We start from the raw sequence: 15,233 nt of genomic DNA on the forward strand, positions 1-15,233 counted from the left end.
GGGACACAAGAGCTTACAGTCTATGAGGAGGGAATAGGGGGACACAAGAGCTTACAGTTTATGGGGAGGAAATAGGGGGACACAAGAGCTTACAGTCTATGGGGAGGAAATAGGGTGGACACAAGAGCTTACAGTCTATGAGGAGGGAATAGGGGGACACAAGAGCTTACAGTCTATGAGGAGGGAACAGAGGGGACACAAGAGCTTACAATCTATGGGGAGGAACTAGGGGGACACAAGAGCTTACAGTCTATGGGGAGGGAACAGAGGGGACACAAGAGCTTACAGTCTATGGAGAGGGAATAGGGGGACACAAGAGCTTACAGTCTATGGGGAGGGAATAGGGGGTACACAAGAGCTTACAGTCTATAAGAGGGAAATAGGGGGACACAAGAGCTTACAGTCTATGGAGAGGGAATAGGGGGACACAAGAGCTTACAGTCTATGAGGAGGGAACAGAGGGGACACAAGAGCTTACAGTCTATGAGGAGGGAATAGGGGAGCACAAGAGCTTACAGTCTATGAGGAGGAAATAGGGGGACACAAGAGCTTACAGTCTATGAGGAGGAAATAGGGGGACACAAGAGCTTACAGTCTATGTAGAGGGAATAGGGGGACACAAGAGCTTACAGTCTATGAGGAGGGAACAGAGGGGACACGAGCTTACAGTCTATGAGGAGGGAACAGAGGGGACACAAGAGCTTACAGTCTATGAGGAGGGAATAGGGGAGCACAAGAGCTTACAGTCTATGAGGAGGAAATAGGGGGACACAAGAGCTTACAGTCTATGAGGAGGAAATAGGGGGACACAAGAGCTTACAGTCTATGGAGAGGGAATAGGGGGACACAAGAGCTTACAGTCTATGAGGAGGAAATAGGGGGACACAAGAGCTTACAGTCTATGAGGAGGGAATAGGGGGGACACAAGAGCTTACACTCTATGAGGAAATAGGGGACACAAGAGCTTACACTCTATGAGGAAATAGGGGGACACAAGAGCTTACAGTCTATGATGAAATAGGGGGAACACAAGAGCTTACAGTCTATGAGGAGGAAATAGGAGAACACAAGAGCTTACAGTCTATGAGGATGGAATAGGGGGACACAAGAGCTTACAGTCTATAAGGAGGAAATAGGGGGACACAAGAGCTTACAGTCTATGAGGAGGAAATAGGGGGACACAAGAGCTTACAGTCTATGAGGAGGAAATAGGGGGACACAAGAGCTTACAGTCTATGAGGAGGAAATAGGGGGACACAAGAGCTTACAGTCTATGGGGAGGAAATAGGGGGGACACAAGAGCTTACAGTCTATGAGGAGGAAATAGGGGGGATACAAGAGCTTACAGTCTATGAGGAGGAAATAGGGGGGACACAAGAGCTTACAGTCTATGAGGAAATAGGGGGACACAAGAGCTTACAGTCTATGGGGAAGAACAAGCAGGACACAAGAGCTTACAGTCTATGGGGAGGAACAAGCGGGACACAAGAGCTTACAGTCTATGGGGAGGAACAAGCGGGACACAAGAGCTTACAGTCTATGAGGAGGAAATAGGGGGACACAAGAGCTTACAGTCTATGAGGAGGGAATAGGGGGACACAAGAGCTTACAGTCTATAAGGAGGAAATAGGGGACACAAGAGCTTACAGTCTATGAGGAAATAAGGGGAACAAAAGAGCTTACAGTCTATGGGGAGGAATTGGAGAACACAAGAGCTTACAGTCTATGAGGAAATAGGGGGACACAAGAGCTTACAGTCTATGAGGAAATAGGGGGGACACAAGAGCTTACAGTCTATGGGGAGGAAATAGGGGGACACAAGAGCTTACAGTCTATGAGGAGGGAATAGGGGGACACAAGAGCTTACAGTCTATGGGGAGGAAATAGGGGGACACAAGAGCTTACAGTCTATGGGGAGGAACAAGTGGGACACAAGAGCTTACAGTCTATGAGAAGGAAATAGGGGGGACACAAGAGTTTACAGTCTATAAGGAGGAAATAGGAGGGACACAAGAGCTTACAGTCTATGAGGAAATAGGGGGGACACAAGAGCTTACAGTCTATGGGGAGGAAATAGGGGGACACAAGAGCTTACAGTCTATGAAGACATGGGGGGGGCACAAGAACTTACAGTCTATGAGGAAATAGGGGGACACAAGAGCTTACAGTCTATGGGGAGGAAATAGGGGGACACAAGAGCTTACAGTCTATGAAGAAATGGGGGGGGGACAAGAACTTACAGTCTATGAGGAAATAGGGGGACACAGGAGCTTACAGTCTATGGGGAGGAAATAGGGGGACACAAGAGATTACAGTCTATGGGGAAGAAATAGGGGGGACACAAGTGCTTACAGTCTATGGGGAAGAAATAGGGGGGACACAAGAGCTTACAGTCTATTAATATGAACTAGGAGGGACACAAGAGCTTACAGTCTATGAGAAGGAAATAGGAAGGACACAAGAGCTTACAGTCTATAAGGAGGAAATAGGGGGAACACAAGAAATTACAGTCTATGGGGAGGAAATAGGGGGACACAAGAGCTTACAGTCTATGGGGAAATAGGGGGAACACAAGATCTTACAGTCTATGGGGAAATAGGGGGACACAAGAGCTTACAGTCTATGGGGAGGAAATAGGGGGACACAAGAGCTTACAGTCTATGAGGAAATAGGGGGACACAAGAGCTTACAGTCTATGAGGAAATATGGGGGACACAAGAGCTTATAGTCTATAAAGAGGAAATAGGGGGGACACAAGAGCTTACAATCTATGAGGAGGGAATAGGGGGGACACAAGAGCTTACAGTCTATGAGGAAATAGGGGGGACACAAGAGCTTACAGTCTATAAGGAGGAAATAGGGGGGACACAAGAGCTTACAGTCTATAAGGAGGAAATAGGGGGACACAAGAGCTTACAGTCTATGAGGAGGGAATAGGGGGGACACAAGAGCTTACAGTCTATGAGGAAATAGGAGGGACAGAAGAGCTTACAGTCTATGGGGAGGAAATATGGGGACACAAGAGTTTATAGTCAGTGAGAAAAAAATAGGGGGACACAAGAGCTTACAGTCTATGGGGAGGAACAAGCGGGACACAAGAGCTTACAGTCTATGGGGAGGAACAAGCGCGACACAAGAGCTTACAGTCTATGAGGAGGGAATAGGGGGGACACAAGAGCTTACAGTCTATGAGGAGGGAATAGGGGGGACACAAGAGCTTACAGTCTATGAGGAGGGAATAGGGGGGACACAAGAGCTTACAGTCTATGGGGAGGAACAAGCGGGACACAAGAGCTTACAGTCTATAAGGAAGAAATAGGAGGGACACAAGAGCTTACAGTCTATAAGGAGGAAATAGGGGGGACACAAGAGCTTACAGTCTATGAGGAAATAGGGGGACACGAGAGCTTACACTCTATAAGGAGGAAATAGGGGGGACACAAGAGCTTACACTCTATGAGGAAATAGGGGGACACAAGAGCTTACAGTCTATAAGGAGGAAATAGGGGGACACAAGAGCTTACAGTCTATGAGGAAATAGGGGGAACACAAGAGCTTACAGTCTATGAGGAGGAAATAGGGGGGACACAAGAGCTTACAGTCTATGAGGAAATAGGGGACACAAGAGCTTACACTCTATGAGGAAATAGGGGGACACAAGAGCTTACAGTCTATGAGGAAATAGGGGGAACACAAGAGCTTACAGTCTATGAGGAGGAAATAGGGGGACACAAGAGCTTACAGTCTATAAGAGGGAAATAGGGGGACACAAGAGCTTACAGTCCATGAGGATGGAATAGGGGGGGGCACAAGAGCTTACAGTCTATAAGAGGGAAATAGGGGGACACAAGAGCTTACAGTCTATGAGGAGGAAATAGGGGGACACAAGAGCTTACAGTCTATGGGGAAATAGGGGGACACAAGAGCTTACAGTCTATGAGGAGGAAATAGGGGGACACAAGAGCTTACAGTCTGTTAGGAGGGAATAGGGGGACACAAGAGCTTACAGTCTATGGGGAGGAAATAGGGGGGACACAAGAGCTTACAGTCTATGGGGAATAGGGGGGCACAAGAGCTTACAGTCTATGGGGAGGAAATAGGGGGACACAAGAGCTTACAGTCTATGAGGAGGGAATAGGGGGACACAAGAGCTTACAGTTTATGGGGAGGAAATAGGGGGACACAAGAGCTTACAGTCTATGGGGAGGAAATAGGGTGGACACAAGAGCTTACAGTCTATGAGGAGGGAACAGAGGGGACACAAGAGCTTACAGTCTATGGGGAGGGAATAGGAGGACACAAGAGCTTACAGTCTATGAGGAGGGAATAGGGGGGGCACAAGATCTTACAGTCTATGAGGAGGGAATAGGGGGACACAAGAGCTTACAGTCTATGAGGAGGGAACAGAGGGGACACAAGAGCTTACAGTCTATGAGGAGGGAACAGAGGGGACACAAGAGCTTACAGTCTATGGAGAGGGAATAGGGGGACACAAGAGCTTACAGTCTATGGGGAGGGAATAGGGGGTACACAAGAGCTTACAGTCTATAAGAGGGAAATAGGGGGACACAAGAGCTTACAGTCTATGGAGAGGGAATAGGGGGACACAAGAGCTTACAGTCTATGAGGAGGGAACAGAGGGGACACAAGAGCTTACAGTCTATGAGGAGGGAATAGGGGAGCACAAGAGCTTACAGTCTATGAGGAGGAAATAGGGGGACACAAGAGCTTACAGTCTATGAGGAGGAAATAGGGGGACACAAGAGCTTACAGTCTATGTAGAGGGAATAGGGGGACACAAGAGCTTACAGTCTATGAGGAGGGAACAGAGGGGACACAAGAGCTTACAGTCTATGAGGAGGGAACAGAGGGGACACAAGAGCTTACAGTCTATGAGGAGGGAATAGGGGAGCACAAGAGCTTACAGTCTATGAGGAGGAAATAGGGGGACACAAGAGCTTACAGTCTATGAGGAGGAAATAGGGGGACACAAGAGCTTACAGTCTATGGAGAGGGAATAGGGGGACACAAGAGCTTACAGTCTATGGAGAGGGAATAGGGGGGACACAAGAGCTTACAGTATATGAGGAGGAAATAGGGGGACACAAGAGCTTACAGTCTATGAGGAGGAAATAGGGGGACACAAGAGCTTACAGTCTATGAGGAGGGAATAGGGGGGACACAAGAGCTTACACTCTATGAGGAAATAGGGGACACAAGAGCTTACACTCTATGAGGAAATAGGGGGACACAAGAGCTTACAGTCTATGATGAAATAGGGGGAACACAAGAGCTTACAGTCTATGAGGAGGAAATAGGAGAACACAAGAGCTTACAGTCTATGAGGATGGAATAGGGGGACACAAGAGCTTACAGTCTATAAGGAGGAAATAGGGGGACACAAGAGCTTACAGTCTATGAGGAGGAAATAGGGGGACACAAGAGCTTACAGTCTATGAGGAGGAAATAGGGGGACACAAGAGCTTACAGTCTATGAGGAGGAAATAGGGGGACACAAGAGCTTACAGTCTATGGGGAGGAAATAGGGGGGACACAAGAGCTTACAGTCTATGAGGAGGAAATAGGGGGGATACAAGAGCTTACATTCTATGAGGAGGAAATAGGGGGGACACAAGAGCTTACAGTCTATGAGGAAGAACAAGCAGGACACAAGAGCTTACAGTCTATGGGGAGGAACAAGCGGGACACAAGAGCTTACAGTCTATGGGGAGGAACAAGCGGGACACAAGAGCTTACAGTCTATGAGGAGGAAATAGGGGGACACAAGAGCTTACAGTCTATGAGGAGGGAATAGGGGGACACAAGAGCTTACAGTCTATAAGGAGGAAATAGGGGACACAAGAGCTTACAGTCTATGAGGAAATAAGGGGAACAAAAGAGCTTACAGTCTATGGGGAGGAATTGGAGAACACAAGAGCTTACAGTCTATGAGGAAATAGGGGGACACAAGAGCTTACAGTCTATGAGGAAATAGGGGGGACACAAGAGCTTACAGTCTATGGGGAGGAAATAGGGGGACACAAGAGCTTACAGTCTATGAGGAGGGAATAGGGGGACACAAGAGCTTACAGTCTATGGGGAGGAAATAGGGGGACACAAGAGCTTACAGTCTATGGGGAGGAACAAGTGGGACACAAGAGCTTACAGTCTATGAGGAGGAAATAGGGGGGACCCAAGAGTTTACAGTCTATAAGGAGGAAATAGGAGGGACACAAGAGCTTACAGTCTATGAGGAAATAGGGGGGACACAAGAGCTTACAGTCTATGGGGAGGAAATAGGGGGACACAAGAGCTTACAGTCTATGAAGACATGGGGGGGGCACAAGAACTTACAGTCTATGAGGAAATAGGGGGACACAAGAGCTTACAGTCTATGGGGAGGAAATAGGGGGACACAAGAGCTTACAGTCTATGAAGAAATGGGGGGGGGGGACAAGAACTTACAGTCTATGAGGAAATAGGGGGACACAGGAGCTTACAGTCTATGGGGAGGAAATAGGGGGACACAAGAGATTACAGTCTATGGGGAAGAAATAGGGGGGACACAAGTGCTTACAGTCTATGGGGAAGAAATAGGGGGGACACAAGAGCTTACAGTCTATTAATATGAACTAGGAGGGACACAAGAGCTTACAGTCTATGAGAAGGAAATAGGAAGGACACAAGAGCTTACAGTCTATAAGGAGGAAATAGGGGGAACACAAGAAATTACAGTCTATGGGGAAGAAATAGGAGGGACACAAGAGCTTACAGTCTATGAGAAGGAAATAGGAAGGACACAAGAGCTTACAGTCTATAAGGAGGAAATAGGGGGCACAAGAGCTTACAGTCTATGGGGAGGAAATAGGGGGAACACAAGAGCTTACAGTCTATGGGGAAATAGGGGGAACACAAGATCTTACAGTCTATGGGGAAATAGGGGGACACAAGAGCTTACAGTCTATGGGGAGGAAATAGGGGGACATAAGAGCTTACAGTCTATGAGGAAATAGGGGGACACAAGAGCTTACAGTCTATGAGGAAATATGGGGGACACAAGAGCTTATAGTCTATAAAGAGGAAATAGGGGGGACACAAGAGCTTACAATCTATGAGGAGGGAATAGGGGGGACACAAGAGCTTACAGTCTATGAGGAAATAGGGGGGACACAAGAGCTTACAGTCTATAAGGAGGAAATAGGGGGGACACAAGAGCTTACAGTCTATGAGGAGGAAATAGGGTAACACAAGAGCTTACAATCTATGAGGAGGAAATAGGGGGACACAAGAGCTTACAGTCTATAAGGAGGAAATAGGGGGACACAAGAGCTTACAGTCTATGAGGAGGGAATAGGGGGGACACAAGAGCTTACAGTCTATGAGGAAATAGGGGGACAGAAGAGCTTACAGTCTATGGGGAGGAAATATGGGGACACAAGAGTTTATAGTCAGTGAGAAAAAAATAGGGGGACACAAGAGCTTACAGTCTATGGGGAGGAACAAGCGGGACACAAGAGCTTACAGTCTATGGGGAGGAACAAGCGGGACACAAGAGCTTACAGTCTATAAGGAAGAAATAGGAGGGACACAAGAGCTTACAGTCTATAAGGAGGAAATAGGGGGGACACAAGAGCTTACAGTCTATGAGGAAATAGGGGGACACGAGAGCTTACACTCTATAAGGAGGAAATAGGGGGGACACAAGAGCTTACACTCTATGAGGAAATAGGGGGACACAAGAGCTTACAGTCTATAAGGAGGAAATAGGGGGACACAAGAGCTTACAGTCTATGAGGAAATAGGGGGAACACAAGAGCTTACAGTCTATGAGGAGGAAATAGGGGGGACACAAGAGCTTACAGTCTATGAGGAAATAGGGGACACAAGAGCTTACACTCTATGAGGAAATAGGGGGACACAAGAGCTTACAGTCTATGAGGAAACAGGGGGAACACAAGAGCTTACAGTCTATGAGGAGGAAATAGGGGGACACAAGAGCTTACAGTCTATAAGAGGGAAATAGGGGGACACAAGAGCTTACAGTCCATGAGGATGGAATAGGGGGGGGCACAAGAGCTTACAGTCTATAAGAGGGAAATAGGGGGACACAAGAGCTTACAGTCTATGAGGAGGAAATAGGGGGACACAAGAGCTTACAGTCTATGGGGAAATAGGGGGACACAAGAGCTTACAGTCTATGAGGAGGAAATAGGGGGACACAAGAGCTTACAGTCTGTGAGGAGGGAATAGGGGGACACAAGAGCTTACAGTCTATGGGGAGGAAATAGGGGGGACACAAGAGCTTACAGTCTATGGGGAATAGGGGGGCACAAGAGCTTACAGTCTATGGGGAGGAAATAGGGGGACACAAGAGCTTACAGTCTATGAGGAGGGAATAGGGGGACACAAGAGCTTACAGTTTATGGGGAGGAAATAGGGGGACACAAGAGCTTACAGTCTATGGGGAGGAAATAGGGTGGACACAAGAGCTTACAGTCTATGAGGAGGGAACAGAGGGGACACAAGAGCTTACAGTCTATGGGGAGGGAATAGGAGGACACAAGAGCTTACAGTCTATGAGGAGGGAATAGGGGGGGCACAAGATCTTACAGTCTATGAGGAGGGAATAGGGGGACACAAGAGCTTACAGTCTATGAGGAGGGAACAGAGGGGACACAAGAGCTTACAGTCTATGAGGAGGGAACAGAGGGGACACAAGAGCTTACAGTCTATGGAGAGGGAATAGGGGGACACAAGAGCTTACAGTCTATGGGGAGGGAATAGGGGGTACACAAGAGCTTACAGTCTATAAGAGGGAAATAGGGGGACACAAGAGCTTACAGTCTATGGAGAGGGAATAGGGGGACACAAGAGCTTACAGTCTATGAGGAGGGAACAGAGGGGACACAAGAGCTTACAGTCTATGAGGAGGGAATAGGGGAGCACAAGAGCTTACAGTCTATGAGGAGGAAATAGGGGGACACAAGAGCTTACAGTCTATGAGGAGGAAATAGGGGGACACAAGAGCTTACAGTCTATGTAGAGGGAATAGGGGGACACAAGAGCTTACAGTCTATGAGGAGGGAACAGAGGGGACACAAGAGCTTACAGTCTATGAGGAGGGAACAGAGGGGACACAAGAGCTTACAGTCTATGAGGAGGGAATAGGGGAGCACAAGAGCTTACAGTCTATGAGGAGGAAATAGGGGGACACAAGAGCTTACAGTCTATGAGGAGGAAATAGGGGGACACAAGAGCTTACAGTCTATGGAGAGGGAATAGGGGGACACAAGAGCTTACAGTCTATGAGGAGGAAATAGGGGGACACAAGAGCTTACAGTCTATGAGGAGGGAATAGGGGGGACACAAGAGCTTACACTCTATGAGGAAATAGGGGACACAAGAGCTTACACTCTATGAGGAAATAGGGGGACACAAGAGCTTACAGTCTATGATGAAATAGGGGGAACACAAGAGCTTACAGTCTATGAGGAGGGAATAGGGGGGACACAAGAGCTTACACTCTATGAGGAAATAGGGGGACACAAGAGCTTACAGTCTATGATGAAATAGGGGGAACACAAGAGCTTACAGTCTATGAGGAGGAAATAGGAGAACACAAGAGCTTACAGTCTATGAGGAGGAAATAGGGGGACACAAGAGCTTACAGTCTATGAGGAGGAAATAGGGGGACACAAGAGCTTACAGTCTATGAGGAGGAAATAGGGGGACACAAGAGCTTACAGTCTATAAGGAGGAAATAGGGGGACACAAGAGCTTACAGTCTATGAGGAGGAAATAGGGGGACACAAGAGCTTACAGTCTATGAGGAGGAAATAGGGGGACACAAGAGCTTACAGTCTATGAGGAGGAAATAGGGGGACACAAGAGCTTACAGTCTATGGGGAGGAAATAGGGGGGACACAAGAGCTTACAGTCTATGAGGAGGAAATAGGGGGGATACAAGAGCTTACATTCTATGAGGAGGAAATAGGGGGGACACAAGAGCTTACAGTCTATGAGGAAATAGGGGGACACAAGAGCTTACAGTCTATGGGGAAGAACAAGCAGGACACAAGAGCTTACAGTCTATGGGGAGGAACAAGCGGGACACAAGAGCTTACAGTCTATGGGGAGGAACAAGCGGGACACAAGAGCTTACAGTCTATGAGGAGGAAATAGGGGGACACAAGAGCTTACAGTCTATGAGGAGGGAATAGGGGGACACAAGAGCTTACAGTCTATAAGGAGGAAATAGGGGACACAAGAGCTTACAGTCTATGAGGAAATAAGGGGAACAAAAGAGCTTACAGTCTATGGGGAGGAATTGGAGAACACAAGAGCTTACAGTCTATGAGGAAATAGGGGGACACAAGAGCTTACAGTCTATGAGGAAATAGGGGGGACACAAGAGCTTACAGTCTATGGGGAGGAAATAGGGGGACACAAGAGCTTACAGTCTATGAGGAGGGAATAGGGGGACACAAGAGCTTACAGTCTATGGGGAGGAAATAGGGGGACACAAGAGCTTACAGTCTATGGGGAGGAACAAGTGGGACACAAGAGCTTACAGTCTATGAGAAGGAAATAGGGGGGACCCAAGAGTTTACAGTCTATAAGGAGGAAATAGGAGGGACACAAGAGCTTACAGTCTATGAGGAAATAGGGGGGACACAAGAGCTTACAGTCTATGGGGAGGAAATATGGGGACACAAGAGCTTACAGTCTATGAAGACATGGGGGGGGCACAAGAACTTACAGTCTATGAGGAAATAGGGGGACACAAGAGCTTACAGTCTATGGGGAGGAAATAGGGGGACACAAGAGCTTACAGTCTATGAAGAAATGGGGGGGGGGACAAGAACTTACAGTCTATGAGGAAATAGGGGGACACAGGAGCTTACAGTCTATGGGGAGGAAATAGGGGGACACAAGAGATTACAGTCTATGGGGAAGAAATAGGGGGGACACAAGTGCTTACAGTCTATGGGGAAGAAATAGGGGGGACACAAGAGCTTACAGTCTATTAATATGAACTAGGAGGGACACAAGAGCTTACAGTCTATGAGAAGGAAATAGGAAGGACACAAGAGCTTACAGTCTATAAGGAGGAAATAGGGGGAACACAAGAAATTACAGTCTATGGGGAAGAAATAGGAGGGACACAAGAGCTTACAGTCTATGAGAAGGAAATAGGAAGGACACAAGAGCTTACAGTCTATAAGGAGGAAATAGGGGGCACAAGAGCTTACAGTCTATGGGGAGGAAATAGGGGGAACACAAGAGCTTACAGTCTATGGGGAAATAGGGGGAACACAAGATCTTACAGTCTATGGGGAAATAGGGGGACACAAGAGCTTACAGTCTATGGGGAGGAAATAGGGGGACATAAGAGCTTACAGTCTATGAGGAAATAGGGGGACACAAGAGCTTACAGTCTATGAGGAAATATGGGGGACACAAGAGCTTATAGTCTATAAAGAGGAAATAGGGGGGACACAAGAGCTTACAATCTATGAGGAGGGAATAGGGGGGACACAAGAGCTTACAGTCTATGAGGAAATAGGGGGGACACAAGAGCTTACAGTCTATAAGGAGGAAATAGGGGGGACACAAGAGCTTACAGTCTATAAGGAGGAAATAGGGGGACACAAGAGCTTACAGTCTATGAGGAGGGAATAGGGGGGACACAAGAGCTTACAGTCTATGAGGAAATAGGGGGACAGAAGAGCTTACAGTCTATGGGGAGGAAATATGGGGACACAAGAGTTTATAGTCAGTGAGAAAAAAATAGGGGGACACAAGAGCTTACAGTCTATGGGGAGGAACAAGCGGGACACAAGAGCTTACAGTCTATGGGGAGGAACAAGCGCGACACAAGAGCTTACAGTCTATGAGGAGGGAATAGGGGGGACACAAGAGCTTACAGTCTATGAGGAGGGAATAGGGGGGACACAAGAGCTTACAGTCTATGAGGAGGGAATAGGGGGGACACAAGAGCTTACAGTCTATGGGGAGGAACAAGCGCGACACAAGAGCTTACAGTCTATAAGGAAGAAATAGGAGGGACACAAGAGCTTACAGTCTATAAGGAGGAAATAGGGGGGACACAAGAGCTTACAGTCTATGAGGAAATAGGGGGACACGAGAGCTTACACTCTATAAGGAGGAAATAGGGGGGACACAAGAGCTTACACTCTATGAGGAAATAGGGGGACACAAGAGCTTACAGTCTATAAGGAGGAAATAGGGGGACACAAGAGCTTACAGTCTATGAGGAAATAGGGGGAACACAAGAGCTTACAGTCTATGAGGAGGAAATAGGGGGGACACAAGAGCTTACAGTCTATGAGGAAATAGGGGACACAAGAGCTTACACTCTATGAGGAAATAGGGGGACACAAGAGCTTACAGTCTATGAGGAAATAGGGGGAACACAAGAGCTTACAGTCTATGAGGAGGAAATAGGGGGACACAAGAGCTTACAGTCTATAAGAGGGAAATAGGGGGGACACAAGAGCTTACAGTCTATAAGGAGGAAATAGGGGGAACACAAGAGCTTACAGTCTATGAGGAGGAAATAGGGGGACACAAGAGCTTACAGTCTATGAGGAGGGAATAGGGGGACACAAGAGATTACAGTTTATGAGGAAATAGGGGGAACACAAGAGCTTACAGTCTATGAGGAGGAAATAGAGGGACACAAGAGCTTACAGTCTATGGGGAGGAAATAGGGGGACACAAGAGCTTACAGCCTATGAGGAGGAAATAGGGGGGGACACAAGAGCTTATAGTCTATGAGGAGGAAATAGGGGGACACAAGAGCTTACAGTCTATGAGGAAATAGGGGGACACAAGAGCTTACAGTCTATGAGGAGGAAATAGGGGAACACAAGAGCTTACAGTCTATGAGGAGGGAATAGGGGACACAAGAGCTTACAGTCTATGAGGAGGGAATAGGGGGGACACAAGAGCTTACAGTCTATAAGGAGGAAATAGGGGGGACACAAGAGCTTACAGTCTATGAGGAGGGAATAGGGGGACACAAGAGCTTACAGTCTATGAGGAGGGAATAGGGGACACAAGAGCTTACAGTCTATGAGGAGGGAATAGGGGGGCACAAGAGCTTACAGTCTATGGGGAATAGGGGGGCACAAGAGCTTACAGTCTATGGGGAGGAAATAGGGGACACAAGAGCTTACAGTCTATGAGGAGGGAATAGGGGGACACAAGAGCTTACAGTCTATAAGGAGGAAATAGGGGACACAAGAGCTTACAGTCTATGGGGAGGTAATAGGAGAACACAAGAGCTTACAGTCTATGAGGAGGGAATAGGGGGACACAAGAGCTTACAGTCTATGGGAAGGAACAAGCGGGACACTAGAGCTTACAGTCTATGAGGAGGAAATAGGGGAACACAAGAGCTTACAGTCTATGGGGAGGAAATAGGGGGACACAAGAGCTTACAGTCTATGAGGAGGGAATAGGGGGACACAAGAGCTTACAGTCTATGAGGAGGGAATAGGGGGACACAAGAGCTTACAGTCTATGAGGAGGGAATAGGGGGGACACAAGAGCTTACAGTCTATGGGGAGGAACAAGCGGGACACAAGAGCTTACAGTCTATGAGAAGGAAATAGGGGACACAAGAGTTTACAGTCAATAAGGAGGAAATAGGGGGACACAAGAGCTTACAGTCTATGAGGAAATAGGGGGGACACAAGAGCTTACAGTCTATGGGGAGGAAATAGGGGGACACAAGAGCTTACAGTCTATGAAGAAATGGGGGGGGGACAAGAACTTACAGTCTATGAGGAAATAGGGGGACACAAGAGCTTACAGTCTATGGGGAGGAAATAGGGGGACACAAGAGCTTACAGTCTATGAAGAAATGGGGGGGGGGACAAGAACTTACAGTCTATGAGGAAATAGGGGGACACAGGAGCTTACAGTCTATGGGGAGGAAATAGGGGGACACAAGAGCTTACAGTCTAAGGGGGGGAAATAGGGGGGACACAAGTGCTTACAGTCTATGAGGAGGAAATAGGGGGGCACAAGAGCTTACAGTCTATGGGGAGGAAATAGGGGGACACAAGAGCTTACAGTCTATGGGGAGGAACTAGAAGAGACACCGCATCCGACAGTCTATGAGGAACAAATAGGGGGGACACAAGAGCTTACAGTCTATGGGGAGGAAATAGGGGGACACAGGAGCTTACAGTCTATGGGGAGGAAATAGGGGGACACAAGAGCTTACAGTCTATGGGGAGGAAGTAGGGGGGACACAACAGCTTACAGTCTATAAGGAGGAAATAGGGGGACACAAGAGCTTACAGTCTATGGGGAGGAAATAGGGGGGACACAAGAGCTTACAGTCTATGAGGAGGGAATAGGGGGGGCACAAGAGCTTACAGTCTATGAGGAGGGAATAGGGGGGGGCACAAGAGCTTACAGTCTATGAGGAGGAAATAGGGGGACACAAGAGCTTACAGTCTATGGGGAGGAAATAGGGGGACACAAGAGGTTACAGTCTATGAGGAGGAAATAGGGGGACACAAGAGCTTACAGTCTATGAGGAAATAAGGGGAACACAAGAGCTTACAGTATATGGGGAGGAAATAGGAGAACACAAGAGCTTAAAGACTATGAGGAAATGGGGGGGGGGACAAGAACATACAGTCTATGAGAAAATAGGGGGACACAAGAGCTTACAGTCTATGGGGAGGAAATAGGGGGACACAAGAGCTTACAGTCTATGAAGAAATGGGGGGGACACAAGAGCTTACAGTCTATGGGGAGGAAATAGGGGGACACAAGAGCTTACAGTCTATGAAGAAATGGGGGGACACAAGAGCTTACAGTCTATGGGGAGGAAATAGGGGGACACAAGAGCTTACAGTCTATGAAGAAATGTGGGGGGGACAAGAACTTACAGTCTATGAGGAAATAGGGGGACACAGGAGCTTACAGTCTATGGGGAGGAAATAGGGGGACACAAGAGCTTACAGTCTATAGGGAGGGAATAGGGGGGACACAAGAGCTTACAGTCTAAGGGGGGGAAATAGGGGGGACACAAGTGCTTACAGTCTATGGGGAGGAAATAGGGGGACACAAGAGCTTACAGTCGATGGGGAGGAACTAGAAGAGACACAGCATCCGACAGTCTATGAGGAAGAAATAGGGGGGATACAAGAGCTTACAGTCTATGAGAAGGAAATAGGAAGGACACAAGA

Source organism: Eleutherodactylus coqui, chromosome 11 (genome assembly GCF_035609145.1).
Source record: "Eleutherodactylus coqui strain aEleCoq1 chromosome 11, aEleCoq1.hap1, whole genome shotgun sequence".
Classification (NCBI taxonomy): domain Eukaryota; kingdom Metazoa; phylum Chordata; class Amphibia; order Anura; family Eleutherodactylidae; genus Eleutherodactylus; species Eleutherodactylus coqui.